Raw genomic sequence first — 16191 nt, forward strand, 5'->3', positions numbered from 1 at the left:
AACGGCTCAAATAATTTTGACTTGATCCTCGTCTTCTTCTAGAAGTTTCAACCCCAGTTTAATTAATACCTTTTAATTATTTTAATTTCCTAAGTTTAGACTTATGCATCCATTAAAAATAATTAATTATTTTAATAAAATTGTCTTTGGGTGGAATTTCCCAAAACGATTTTTGAGTATTATGGAATACATGTGTCCTAGCCTCCTTGCAAAATTTAGAGTGTGAAAATTCCACAACAGGAACCCCTACTACAGCAACTGATGATATTACTCCTATTTGTTAAATTCCTTTAAACAAATTACTTGCAGTTTCCTACGACAAATATAGTAATACATCCACTGCAACCTTCACTTAATTAAATATTGTCTGGAAACAAGAGACTGAGAAAGAAAGAAAATACAACACAATAAACACTGTTATTGTGGACAAATGTCCCTAGAAAAACCCAATGCGGGAAAATTAGTGCAACAGATCTGAGGGTTTTATTATTATGCAAGAGAAAATTTGAGTACAATTCTTGGATGCTCAACTAGCAATCTAATCCATAGAGAATAATGGACAAAATGAATGGTGAAATGATCACACCCTATCACTGGGAAAATCTGAGAGTGGTCACGCTGAACTAGAGCCTTTGCACACCCTCTACATAGCCTCTGCACAGAACTGCCTCACTCCCATGTAGTGCTTGGGTCACCCTTGTTGGGTATCATGATGCCCCTTCTCTAGACCCTCTGCTACCTGGAAAACTCGAATTTCTGCCTCCTGGTCTCACACCCCGATTCCTGGCTACTGAAACTTGATTTCCTCAGCAGGAATTCGATTTCCCTCTAAGTCCTGCACTGCCACTGCGTCAGCTCTGTGTGGGCCAACGTTTGTCTCTCTTTGGACGTCGTTTTGCCCTCTCTCTGCCTTGTACTCTCCGACCTAGGAAAACTTCCTTCTTTCCGATACTCACTGCCCTCTCTGCAACAAAATTTCCTTGATCAAAATTTCTTCCTAAAAACTTCTCACTTTAGAAATTTGATCTCTTGATCTCTTGGTGTATTTTCCACATGACCCTCAAGCCCATTATTATATCTTTCTGTTGGACAACCAACAACCTAGATTAGCTCCTAATAAAAGGCTCAGATCGTTTTGGCTTGATCTTCGTCTTCTTCTAGAAGTTACACCCACAATTAGATTAATACCCATTAATGTTTTTAATTTCCTAAGTTTAAACTTAAGGTCCCATTAAAAAATATTGATTATTTTAATAAAATCGTCTTTGGGTCAAATTTCCCAAAACGCTTTTTGGGTTCTTTGGAATACATGTGCCCAAGCCTCCCTGCAAAATTTGAGGCCAACAACACATTCAATGCTACCTCAAATCAACATAAAGCACATCCGATGCTACCGGAAATCAACATTTTGTACCTTATTTACTCGACATGTGTAATCATTCCACTTATTGAGGCTAGACGTTGGCATCATTTGAGACTTTTCTTCATTGGATGAGCATCTTGACATATTTTGAGGATCTCCCCTTGCATTCAGAAGAGACATTGCGGCTTAGTGGACCCTAGGAAATCTCCTTGTGTTGGAAAACATCCTCTCTTGGAGGGTTATTGTATATGTGGCACATCTTTATTGTAGTTTGACTTAGTCTTCCTTAATTTGTGGAAGACAACTCAGTTTTTGTAGTTCTCCAAGGTTAGATCTAAGGAAATAGAAAATAATATTGAATGAAAAGGATGATGAAGCATCCACTATAAATAGAGGCTCTTTTCTTATTTCAATTATTTGTTGTTGTTGGCTACTTCTTTGAGAATACAATCTTGTTGAAGATATACCTATTGAGTTTGGAGGGCGAGTGAATCAGTATAATACTATTTTTACCTATTTAAACATTCAAACACAAAAAATCATCAATCTTGTAAGCAAAAAATAAAGCATAGGATATAAGTGGCAAGCCTCCGAGAGCAAAAAATAAAAACATCTTTTAATTGATGGTTCTCTACAAGCAACAACCTATTGTTACAATGATTTGTGGGTACCAACCTAAAGGGGACACTAACCACCTCTGCACTTAGTTTTTCAATCTTTTCTTTTCTAGTCCACTCCTTTCTTTTGATTTTTCACAATCACCTTATCAATGTTCTCACAGAAGTAGGAACTTCCTTCAAATTCCAACTTTTGAAGCTGGATTTGTTGTTCACTGACTTTCTTTAGTGACAACTAACTTTAGCTTCACTTTTACCAATGTAATGCTTTCTTATTTGGTGCTTCCTTCAATCCACCTTGTTTTGGCGTTCCGTTTAATCCAATATTTCAAGATTTGGTGTTTTCGCAACTGAGCACTTTATGTCACCTCTGGAGCATAATTACCACAACCATAGTGTTTTAACTAAACTCCTCATATAACTATATCTACTGCCTCGATGCTTATTTTGCCCGCATATTTCTTTTATAAGCTTTACTATATAGGTGCTTATAACCCTCATACAACACCTTCATGTCCAACCTTATTATAGCTAGGCCCTTACAAGAACTATACTCTTAGAACTCTAAATGCTCCCTTAGCACTATAAGCCTATAAGCCTTAGCACTACAACTAATGCTCATAGAACATGTCCAAGTGCTAGTATATCAGAATCTCAATGAAAAGCCAAAAATTTTTAACACTAAAAGCACTTGCGAAACCAAGACATTTCGGGTACAAATGATGGGAAAAATTTATGTCAATTGCTAGTAAATTATTCATCAATTGATGGAAATGGGTACCGAGACATCGAGATATTGGACATTTTAACCTTCTCTGCACTAAACATTATTCAAGTTTGTTGATATGCTACTCAGCACTTTCGTGACCAGGGCATTGATTGGGGCATATTATAGCAGAGCAACAAAGATTCCTTGGAACCTTCACTTTTTGTTATTACATTGATATGGTGATATACTGAGGGTGCGTATCCCTCACGTGCTAAGCCTTAACCACCATGCAACTAGTGGCATGACCAAGAACTATATATACTGGAATATGAAAAATTCCTATGGACTTGTGCATTTTCTGATATGTCGATATGTCGAGGGGCCTTAGCCCTCGGGCACTAGACCACAAGCACCTTATCACTAGGAATAGTGATCAAGAGCCTACATACCGAGATATTGCTAATTTTGCACACGGGTGTTTCACTGGGGGAGCAATACCATAGCACGTGCATTCATATTGGGGGATATATATTGTGGAAAAAATGACATAATATATTGAACATATAATACGGGTTAAAGGAATTTTATATTGGCAAGTATAAAAAATGGAGCTCAAAGTTAGCAAAAAAATTTAAAGGGGTATAAAAAATGTTAATGAACAAATGGATACCTACAATATCTAGTGAGAGTAGGGGTTATTTAAATTGGGAAGGTGCATTGGGTTTGTATTGGTTGGGGGTTAAATAATGTGATTTTAAGAGCTATTTTCCAATATGTAGTCAAATTAAGGGTATTTTTTTAGTATGCCACGAACGCACGTGCTATGTCAGAGGTTCCTTGAATGAAGCCCCTATGATTTTGCAAGAGTTGTGCCATTTGATAAAATGATGATATGATGAAATGTCAAGGGGACCTTAGCCCACATGTGTTAGTCATTAAGAACCTCATGACTAGGGGCTACGACTGAGAGCCACTTATATTGGGATATTGGTGATTTTGCAAGCCTATTCCTTTAATAAAAAAGTTAATATGTTGAGCATCCAATAAACAAGCAATCAACTGCTAGTGATTTTCACGTTCCAACTAACAGTGGAGGTCCAAATACCTTGGTTTTGTAGGGATTTTATGTTATAACAAAATTTGAGGTTTCTTCAAAATTGGAAGTGTTGAAGTTTCTAAGTATTACCCATTAGAAATTTTATCTGTATTCTCTGGTTTATTTCGCCTAGTTGTTTATTTACTAACAAGTTATTTAACCATATAAACACTGAAATAAACACAATACAATCTCAACCATCTACAGATCAGCAGTTGAAAGAAATAGACAAACACACAAGTGACACCGTTATTTTTGGACAATTGTCCCCGAAAAAACCCAACTTGGGAAAACCAGTGCAGTATCTCTGAGGGTTTTATTATTAAGCAACTTTTCTGAATACACTGGGTGCCAAACTAGCGCACTCGACAGAGATAAAAAATATGGCAATAATACCTCTCTTTGGAAGCAGATATTCTGAAAGTCTACCCCACGAAACCCTCTCCAACACAATCTGAATCATTGCATCAGCCCTCCTGGCCTCTCTGTCAACCTGAAACCCTCTGCATTAGCCCTCTGAGGCTCTGCTTAGCTTCTCTGGCCCTCTGCGTCACTCCTGCAACCTCTGCATGGATGACGCAGGTCCTTCTGGCCTCTGCGTGGCTCTCTCTGGCTCTACATCTGCCTCTCTGCCTCTGCGTTGGTCTTTCGGCACTCTCTGCCTCTCTGCCTCGTACTCACTACCCCTTGCTGCAAATCTGATCACTGATTCGGTTTCTCTTAGCAAATCCGACTCTAGAAAATCGAATGAGTGATCACTTTGATGTATCTCCAATTGACCCTCAAGCCTCCTCTTATACATTTTTTGTTGAATCTTCAACAGTCGAGATTACATCTCTAATCAATAGCTAAGATTATATCTGGCTTGATCCATGTTATTTAGAACCTTCTAACCCAATTTTATATTAATATCCATTAATATTTTTATTTTCCTAAGTTTAGACTTAGGAACTCATTAAAAATATTAATTATTTTAATATCTCCTTCACCGGGCAGAATTTACCCGAACCATTTCTGGGTCTTGGATATCTCATGTGCTTTACCCTCTCCACCAATTTTCATGACTAAAGCACATCCGATGCTACCCCAAATCAACACTCCCTCTTAGCGAGGAATGTGCTCTAGTAATAATCTACCACTGAGCATTACCCTGATTATACGGCACCAGTACCTATGTTGATGCTACGCCTCCCCGTTCAACATCCTTTGCACTGCTACATCCTATACTGTTGCCCATGGCTCTGCCACTGCCATTGCTACATCTATACGACAGCTCCCTATGCATCTGTGCTGCTGCTGGTCCTTTCCCCAACACTACATTTGCACTGCAGTTCTCTCTCATCATGATGCATCGTGCTACTACTACAGCATTGCAACTCAGTTACTGAGAAGTAAATAACTGATCCACCCAACTATTGACATCCTTGTTAGGCTAGAAACCCTCTCAATGCTGAAGCTCTCTCTGTCACTATCCTGTGCTCCCTCTGCGTTGTTGCAACACCTTTGTGCCTCTCGGACTGCTGCAAGCCTCTTGTGCCACCCTGCACTACTGCAACCTCCTTTGTGCCTCTCGCAATGCTGCAAGCCTCTCTACGCTGCCAAGGACTACTGCACTCTAGCACTCTCTGTCGCTTCATCCGCCATCCTTCTACTCTCTCTTTGAGGCTCCCGTAGCCAGGTATGATCCAAGAGTTTGGGTACCTCAAGGATCCTGCCCCTCATCACTTGTAGTCCTCTTCACTACAGCTCAATGTCTTCCCACCTCTTCTTTAGAGGTACATGAGCACTCATGGCACAATCGTCATCATCCTCTACCTCCTTTTTCGCCATCATTGGCGCTGCCTTGGAGTCAGACGCCTCTCCCTTATTCTTCTTCCTCGGACACTGGTTCGCATAATGCCCCAGTTCCCCACAGTTGAAGCACTTTATCTTGGAGAGGTCATTTTTCTTCCTCTTCCCATTCTCCCCCGCAGATGCCAGAGCAACATCCTCTTCCTCCTCCTTCTTGACCCGAGCTCCTTTGCTGCTACTTCCCGTCTTGGTCAGCCATCTGATCTCTTCTTGGAGAAGAGCTGCCCATAATTCTTCCCAATCTGGAAGATTCGCTTTGCCCAGGATGCTCTGGACGACTATCTCCCACTCCAAGGAGACTGCACTTAAGGCAGTTCTCACCATCAACTCCTGATCCGACATGGCCCCTATTGAAGTCAATTGGTCCCGGATCTCCTGCAACCTGCTAAGGAAGTGATCTACCTACTCCCCCTTCTGAATCTAGTACAACCGTAGCTGATTCTCTAGTAGCTTCTTCCTCTTCACGGAAGTACCTTGATACAATGTCTTCAACGTATCCCACATTTCCTTTATCGTCACCTTCTCGGCAATATGCTAGACCACGTGATCCTTGACCCCATCAAGGATTATGCATTTCGCCTTGGCCATCGCATCCTCATACTTTTCGTTATCAGTTGGGTCGACTGGGATAGCCACAATTCTCAAGGTGAAGGCCTTGATGCGATGTCTATCTAGAACAGACAGGATTTTGGCCTTCCAGATAACAAAGTTGGACCCCTTGTCCAGCATGTCCTGATCCCTCAGTCCATTCGTGGTCGTCCCTCTGCTCTTCATTTCGATTCTTATGCGTCTCTACTTCCCTCCTGGAAGTTCTCTCTTCGACTCCCTCTGAGTCTCTACTTCCCTCCTCGAAGTTCTCTGCTAGACTCCCTCTGAGTCTCGATTTCCCTTATGGAAATCCTCCTGCCAACCGTCGAATCGCACCTCTCTGATATCCTATGCACCTGCACTGATCTGGATTTATTCGCTAGAAATCCTCCTAGGTAGTGACTCCCTCTACCTTGGTTTTGTCCCGTTAGGTACTATTCTGTCTTAGCAGCAACAACACCCCACTAGCTTCAGTCCCCGCAATCTGCCCACAACTTCCTTTGCCCAGGCAACTAAAGAACTGAGCCTCTAGGCTCTGCGCAATCCCAGGAAGGCTGATTTTCTCCCTTGGCCAACTGCATCAACCCTCTTGGTCTCTGCGTGGCTCTTTGTGATCCTCTTCTGCCTTCTTCTGCCTCTGCGCTGGCCTCTCTCTGGCTCAAACTGATGACGCATGCCCTCTGCGTCAACCCTTCTCTACTACTTTCTGCCTAGGAACAGCTTCTATCACTCGGGACAACTGTTTCTGCTGCAAATTCTCTTATTCAATTGGCGCCTTCAGCTCTCCTGTGATCTGCAATGCTCTGATACCATGTTGAAATTTCTAAGTATTACCTGTTGGGAATTTTATCTGTATTCTCTAGTTTATTTCGCCTACTTGTTTATTTACTCACAAGTTATTTAACCATATAAACACTCAAATAAACACAATAGAGTCTCAACCATCTACAGATCAACAGCTGAAAGAAATAGACAAACAAATAAGTGACACCATTATTTTTGGACAATCGTCCCCGGAAAAACCCAACTTGGGAAAACTAGTGCAACAGTTCTGAGGGTTTTATTATTAAGCAGCTTTTATGAGTACAGTGGGTGCCAAATTGGCTCACTCGACAGAGATAAAAAATCTGACAGTAATACCTCTCTTCGGAAGCAGATATTCTAAAAGTCTGCCCCATGAAACCCTCTCTAGCACAATCTGAAGCACTATGTCAACCCTCCTGGCCTCTGCGCAGACTTTCTGGCCCTCTACGTCACTCCTGCAGCCTCTGCGTGGATGACGCAGGCCCTTCTGGCCTCTGCGCAATCATTGTTGGCCTCTGTGTCGCTCCCTTTGGCTCTACGTCTACCTCTCTGCCTCTGCGCTGGTCTTCCTGCACTATCTTTGCCTCGTACTCACTACCACTCTGATCACTGATTCGATTTCTCTTAGCAAACCCCGCTCTAGAAAATCGAATGATTGATCACTCTAGTGTATCTCCAACTGACCTTCAAGCCTCCTCTTATACTTTTTCTATTGAGTCTTCAACGGCCGAGATTACATATCTAATCAATGTCTAAGATTATATTTGGCTTGATCCATGTCATTTAGAACCTTCTAACCTAGTTTTATATTCATACCCATTAATATTTTTATTTTCCTAAGTTTAGACTTAGGACCTCATTAAAAATTTAATTATTGTAATATCTCCTTCACAGGGCAAAATTTCCCCAAACCATTTCTGGATCTTGGAGATCTCATGTGCTTTACCCTCTCCACCAATTTTCATGGCTAGAGCACATCCGATGCTATGCCAAATCAACAAGAGGTTTGCCCCTTTTTCTCCTTTTCGCACCTTAGATCATGCTTCCGCCTTTCGGTCTCCCTTGACTCCGATATTAATGATAACATTACTCAACAAATATACCTATTGAGGTTTCGATGTCAACCATTGGAGCTCTTCCCTCTTGGTTTATTTTGGTGCATTAAAGATTTGTTGTGTTTGCTTAAGACTACTAAAAGCTTTCAAGCTCAATTCCTTTGAAGAGTAAGACTACCATTTGGAAGGAAGATGTCATAGGGTAAATCCCTCCGTTCTTCCTAAGTAGTTGTTAAGGTGACAATGGTAGCACTTCCATGTGTTGAACATCGTCTAAGTCACCTAGTGAGGCTTTGAATTATGCGTTTGTTGTAACAGATCCCATTAGCGATTTTTCGACAAGGCACTTGTCTTCTCCCATCAAACTCCAAAACCACAAACTAATCCATTTTTTTTGTTTTATTTTGCTTATTAAGAAATCTAAAGGAAAATATGGAAATATCTCTAGCTTATACTTTTTTCTAGTCTAGCATTTAATTTATTTTATATTCCATTTTTTAGAAGAGAATCAATTAGGGTTTAAACCTAAATCATTCATGCAAAAACCTTATTTGCCAAATTGGCCCTAGAGTTGTTCATTTAAAGTTTGTATCAGTTTCTTTGGGTTGTTCTTAGTGTTTAGGTAAATCTTAAAATTACACAAAAGATACAAAAATCAGAGTTGCATGACATCAAGACTATATTTTATTGCATTCATAAAAGATCTAGCATAGAGTTGGTATAAATTCTCAAGGTAGAAATATTTTGTCAAGTTTAATTTCTAATTTCTAGTGGTGAATTTTTTGTAAGTTGGTTTCACTTACATATCATTACTTAAGAACATACTTGGTAAATTCAAAGTAATTCTTGCAAAACCTTAAAGTGTAACTTACCTCTTGACTCAAGTTCCTTATACTTTACATTGGATAATTTGTTGTGTACTTGTCTCAAGTAATATTGGGATGTTATGACATTGAAAATCATAAAACTCAAACCTATAACCTAAGATGTGTTTTTTTAAAGTGCTCATCCATTTTTCCTAGGTTGATAAGTGTCTAATCTCAAATATGGAATTTATTTAACTGGGCACATAAAAGAGATTTGGTGATCTAAGACAAGCCAAATTACACTTTAGACTCGCCCTTCCGTAAGCACATATTGGATTGCTCCTAACGTCTACTATGTAAGGGAAATTTGTTTTATAAGATTGCCTCTCTAGTGGTTGCATTTAACTTGAAGTTGTTTATAGTACAAAACATGTTTATAGTACAAAACACATTTATTAAGTTGTTAATACTCTGCTTCAAAGTTTATCATTAACTTGGGATGGTAATTGTCATATTGCAAATCTGAAATATCTTTATTGCATACATAACAAATCAAATTTGAGGTTTAATCCACTTGTTTCTAATTCATTCAAGAATTTTAGTGGATTGTGGTGATTTACGCTTAGTCTCTTAAATATCTATCAGAAAACATTAAGTCATTAAGTGATTGGAAACCTTACTTTATTTTCCATATCTTTGTGGATCCAATTATATTGTTAAATAAAATCTTTGCTTTAACCCAGATTTACTTAGGCTCTCCTAAAACTCAAATCATAATATCAAAAGGATACCCACCTTAGCCTATTGAGAGTTGACCAAAAGTGAAGGAGAAGTTGTATTGAGGTCACTGTGATACGATTCTTATCTGTTACTCCAAGGTAACATCCATGGTTTGGGATTTTCTACTTAAACGCTAGTTTAGGTGGTAATGTGACCAATAGTAGAAGAAATGACCCTATTTGATCGGAATATAATCTCAGTTATATGTCTGTATAATTCTCTAAGTGCTATCCAATCACTGCTTGAAGAAGAAATGAAATAAGCAATTATTGCAGAAATAACTGTATTCCTCCATGAAATGAAAAGAGTTTCTAAACGATGGAATTCATTGCATGGAAAAGGCCCAAGTGCAAAATAATTGCCATGGAATTGTCTTTAATCCTTGAGACCTGAAAGGGTGAAAGGAAACCTTCATTGTCTGTTCACTCTATGTGCTTTTGAAGAAAGATTGTTACCCAAAAAGTTGCTTGCCCAAGGTCCCATATGAATTGAGTGGTTTATTTTTAGACTAAGTGCATTTCATTAAAATTGGTTTTACTAAACAAGGAAACAATAGTTTTATATGCTAGAAGGAATTCCAAGCTAACGATAGTTTTATATGCTAGAAGGAATTCCAAGCTAACGGTTTCCAAACTTCAAGAAGAATGCAAAGAATTGGGCCAATGAAACTAAGAAGGTTAATTTGTAAAAAGAAGGATGGTTCATATAGATTGTGTATTGAACATTGAGATATTACAAAGCTAACAACTGCTGAAGGAGAGGTAGAAACAAAAAATACAAGATGATCACTACTGGCATAATTCCAGTAGATAATAAGCTTATCAATGCTTTGAGGTCTACACATTTTGGGAGGAGTTTAATTATAGTGTAGCTCATATAGTCTAGAATAATTAAAAAGACAAAGTATATCTAATATGCTAAATAATGAATAGATAGAGGCTAAATAATAATTATTTGCAATAATCCTCTTCTTTATGAATGGTCACGTTTCACTGACAAATATATATAAATAAAAGAGAAAACAATCTATCAACATCAATTATATTAGGTTAAAGACAATTTATACTTTGAGGTAGAGAACTTTGTTTGCTTATTGGTTTACTTCAGTCAGTCATTCTAAGTGGTTTGGTATTGAGAACTGTAATGACCCACCTACAATTATAAATAAAATACGAATATTAGCATACATACAAGACCTCCATGCGATAGCTAACTATGCATGGACCCGCATGCATTGCGCTATATATAGGCTTGTTATTACAGAGGAGATATAAATTAAGGTAATGAATTAATATCTCAAAGACCTAAACCTAGATACCAATGACATATTAGTCAATTTTGATGTAAAATCTCTCTATACCAACATTCCCATAGATGAAGCCATGGAAGTGATCCATAAAATCATGAACTCAGAGACAACCAAATTAACTAAAGTCTGTCTCAAATCTACCTTCTTTAGTTTTAAAGATGAAATTTATGAACAGAGATGCGGTGTAGCCATGGGATCCCCTCTATCTCCTATCATTGCCAATCTCTTCATGGAGGACTTTGAAACCAGGGTCATTGAATCTGCCCCATTAAAACCCAAACTTTAGAAAAGGTTTGTTGATGACACATTCATTATTTGGCCTCATGGAAGAGAAAAATTAAACACCTTCTTGCAACACCTAAACATCCTATCCAATTCTATCAAATTTACCATGGTAATAGAAGAAAATAATAGCCTTCCCTTTCTTGACATCCTAATCAAAAGAAATGAAGATGGCTCCATATCACACCAAGTATATCGTAAGAAACCCCACACGGAGCATTACCTACATGCTAACACTCCCCACCATCCATCCCAAAAAATCGGTGTTCTCAACACTCTAGCAACCAAGGCCATTCGTATTTCAGATGAAAATCACTTTGAAGATGAGAAGAACCATCTTATGAATGTATTCGCTAGAAATGGATACAATAAACACCAAGTGATCAAGGCCTTTAAAAATGCAGAAAAACCTAGAAACAAACAACCACTAGATGATCATTTAGGTAAGGTGCACCTACCTTACATACTAGGCACAATAGATAAAATTGCATACATTTTAAAAAAGAACAAAATTAGAACCACTTTCAAACCCATGAACACCATCAGCAGATGCTTAAATCTGTCAAAGATCTCGTCGATCCCAAATGCCACAAAGGAGTATACATGGTTCCATGTTCATGCGGAAAAACATACATTGGAGAAACTAGTCGATCTATCCACACTAGGATTCAAGAACATGCCGCGGATATAAAACTTAACCACTCAAAAACCTCAGCCCTAGCCGAACATTCCAGCAAAACCAATCATCACGTCTGCCTTGAAAACTCTAGGGTAGTAGCCAAAATTGATCATTATCATCATAGAAAACTAAGAGAAGCCATAGAAATAGGTAAATACCCGAACAAACTCAACCGAGACGAAGGATGGAAAATAAGTGACAAGTGGATTTCTACTTTAACATCCTAGAACACCCTCGCCTAGCTCAACCCTTCCCCCGATATGCTTGACCTATCACCTCTCTAGCAAACCTCCCTTCTCTCTTCTAAAACAAATTAAATTAAAAATTTTAATTAAAAATAATTCACAATTTAACTTAAAAACAAAGAACTTTAGACAATTGAGAAAAATTTAAAAAAAAATTCCAAAATAATTGAAATTAGTTCCATAAATCATTACTAATATTGACATTAACATTAACACTTCTTTATGAAACTAAACAAATAAATAAGTTAGCTTCCTTTACTAATAATAACATTAATATCAATTAGTATTAATACTACTCATTTATATTATCATTAAAAAATTAATAATAATAATAATATTGTAAAAATAAAACTAGTGTTAATAATTAGTATTAATCAACACCAAAGAACAAAACTAAAATAAAATTAAAACAAAACAAAAACCAATATAAAATAACTAATTACAAATAAAATAAATAAAAAAACCAATTTAAACCAAAAATAATTAAAGTTCAGAATTAAATATTTCAATATAAACCACTCTATTTTAGTATCATTAAGATCAATCTAATTAATTTATTCTAAAAAACAAAACTAGAATAAATTAATTATATAAAATAAAACAAATAAAACAAAAACTAATATAAACAACTAGTTACAAATAAAAATAAATAAAATCAATTTAAGTCTAAATAATTAAATTCTTATTACATAATTAAATTAATTCCATTTAAATCATTATATTTTATCATTATTATATAATTCAAAATCAGATTTAAATTAATTATATAAAATAAAATAAAAACAAAAAACTAATATAAAATAACCAGTCACAAATAAAACTAAATAAAAATCAATTTAAATAACAAATAAATAAAATTCTCATCATATAATTATATATTTCAAAATTAAAAAACCAAATATTATAAAACAACAATTATAACAGGTCGGCTTCCGTGGCCGTCGATGCAAACAATTATAGATGCGAGAACTACGGAAGAAAACTACACACAGAGTATGATCGCAGAAGCCTAAAAACAAGAATTAATATCTCACCAAAATATCATATATATCAAATTAGGTAGGTAATATGTATACCACCTTAAATACATATATATGTATGATAAATCCTTAAACGGAAAGAAAATGTTAGTTTTAATTTAAAAATTAAATTTAAAATTAAAATTAATAAAATAATAATATAAATTAATTAAAATTATAAACTAAATAAATCAAATTAATTTATTAAAATAATAATAAACTTTAATCAAATCAAATCTACGTATCCAAATAAAATCAACAAAATCAAATGAAATCAACAAAATCAAATGAGATTTGACTTTATAAAAGTTACACCTAACAAAACAATGACAAGGAGATGGGAGGAAGGCGGTGGACGAGGAATTAAAAGGAGGAAGGAGAACAACTTTAACACAGAGGTATAGACAAGGAAGGAGTCTTGATTGTACTAAAGTTTTTGGGCATGGGGATCAGATTGCTTTGATTGGAAAGCATGCTGAGACTGAATACCTAGGTTTTACCCAGTTCGGTTGGGAGGTTTTGACCATTTTGGTAAAGCAGCCGGAACAAGAATTGCAGCAGATCAAACAGATTTACGTTGAACACGTTGATATTCATTAGATAAACTGTTTAAATTCTGTATTTAAATTACATATTCTGTTATTTTGAATCTAAGACCCTTACATTAAGGTATTAGAGGAACTCGTTCAAACTCTTCGGCCCTGGTAGACTTTAGATTTCCATTACCACCTCTACGTCTTCCCTTTTAACCCTTTGAAATTTCAACTGTGTTTTCATATTTTCCGTCAAGTTAGACATTACAGACATGGGAAAATTTGAATTTCGACCATTTCTTGTTTTAACTTTGTGTACAAGTGTGATGGTTGGACGATTTTCTTAATTAAATTCCGCAGTTTAAAATCCCCTTGGCTAGCTGAATTAGTTTTTCCTTTAGAAAAAATATGTTGATACTGTTTCGATTTGAAATAACGTGTGTGTAAAAAAAAATAAAAAAATAACACAGAGTATTCTAGCATACATACTATAACGAATGATTCCACACGCCATTGAATCATGTTGTTCATATTTATTTATTTTATGCTGGAAAATATTTCTACTTATCTATAATTCTCTGTATAGAGAGCACCATGTATAACTATGTTCAGATTTAATATATAAAATTGGACTTCTCCAGTCCACCTTAACAGAATATTTCATTATACATACTATATCCAGAAACAAAACGGAATTACATGTATTTGCATGGCCTTCCGCTGAGTCACAGATGCATTCTTACAACAGAAACATAGGAGAAACAGAATATAACATGAACTTCGATGGCTGAATCTCATGGCTTCAATTCTCACTTGGCCTCTGTTGATGGCGGTACTTCCTCTTCCACATATACAGGAAGTTGAAACTGGAGAATTTCCATACAACTGTGAATTTTCTTCTTGAAAGCTTCTTTCTTACCCTTCTTAGAAACTGGGCATATTGTGACGAACAAAATTCCCCAATAAACCTATAGTTTTTACCTTGAAACATGCATATTGGCGTGCGTAAGCATTCAACATTAATAGTATACAAAGTAGTGAATGCCCTTTGTTGCATTCATCATTGACTACAGCTGACAGTACAGTCAATTCTTCTGTTGCTCAACGCTTGAAGGACAAGCCGAAATTATGCGTAATTAAAAAAAAATAAAAAAAAAAATTATTAAATAAAAAATCCATTTATCCCAATTTCCATGGGATGGTTATGATGGCCATGCTTTGTACCATTACTAGCTGAAGCTGATATTATCATCGGAGAATCATGATGAAGAGGGAACGGAAGTTCGACCCTTGATCTCAACCCCAGCGAACGCACCTTCTTAGTCGGTTGCAGAACCGGGGACGGAATTACATTCATGTATGACGCTGTCTATAGGTTCAATTTATTAAACTCATCCATCCCCAGCGAACGCACCTTCTTAGTCGGTTGCAGAACCGGGGACGGAATTACATTCATGTATGACGCTGTCTATAGATTCAATTTATGTAAACTCATCCATTGTTTTGTTCAAATTTTATATAAATTCCCAGACCTGGCGTCAACAACAACCAGTTGCAATTCCAAAGTTCAAATAGTCGAAAAAAAAAAAAAATATATATATATATATATACTCTGTGAAAATTTTATAAATTCATACTTTCTAATTGAGGAAATTTGCAACAGCATGTCTTCATTATTTTGCCCTTCCCCGCCTTCTTACTCGTCCATAGTGTTCCGCTATCAAGTCCTCCTTATTCGTCCATTGTGTTCCGCTATCAAGTCCGAAGTCAAGGGATTAAGCTGCAAATATATGGGCAGGATTTGATTCCCCAACCCATGCTTATCATTGCCAAATATACAGGCAGCATCATTCGATACCCTGACCTCTGCGAGTAGGAAATTGGACTGAGCAGAGAAATAGTGATATGTAACCGCACTATATATATAAGTTGCAAATCTAGAGACCTGCATACGCTAAGGAAGCCACGGTGCTCACTCACTTTCTCTCAAAAGTTTGACATGTTGGACCCATCTTTTGAATGGCACTTGGTGTCATTCGAAGCTATTTGACGTATGTCAACCACCAGCTGAATTATTATATGCATTATTAAATTAGTTATAGATTAATAATTATATGCATTATTAAATTAGTTATAGATTAATAATTGAGAGAATGGTTTTTTTTCAAGTCATTTCTATGATTAATGGCGGCTTGTCTTCTAAGTACTATACAAAAAATAAAAGGGTCACACTAATATAAAAAAGGAAAGAAATAGATTTTAATTTTCTGAAGCCATTCTTATACTAATTAGTTAGGTTGATATGATTGATATAGGTTTATATTAACGTTGATGTTTTGTTAAGTTACACATTTATGTTTGTATTTACGGTGAAGTGAATGTATATAACGATGGTTAGAATATTTTAAAGTATGATGTAATAAGTAAATAAATTTATTTTATTTTTAATGATTTA

At 36.4% G+C, this 16191-nt stretch overlaps 1 protein-coding gene across 1 annotated transcript in view; it reads right to left on the reverse strand.

Moving 5' to 3' along the window:
• LOC149225745 (alpha-mannosidase-like) overlaps positions 1-15613 on the reverse strand; it is a 69533-nt gene extending 53920 nt beyond the window's left edge. Inside the window, exon 1 of the mRNA XM_089375141.1 lies at positions 15374-15613. The gene's annotated coding sequence lies outside the window, so the exon portion shown is untranslated. The remainder of the gene's footprint in view (positions 1-15373) is intronic.
• Between the last annotated feature and the right edge of the window lie 578 nt (positions 15614-16191).

This window comes from Pinus tabuliformis, chromosome J (genome assembly GCF_031772625.1).
Source record: "Pinus tabuliformis cultivar Carrire ecotype Pingquan chromosome J, CPIR1, whole genome shotgun sequence".
Taxonomy (NCBI): Eukaryota; Viridiplantae; Streptophyta; class Pinopsida; order Pinales; family Pinaceae; genus Pinus; species Pinus tabuliformis.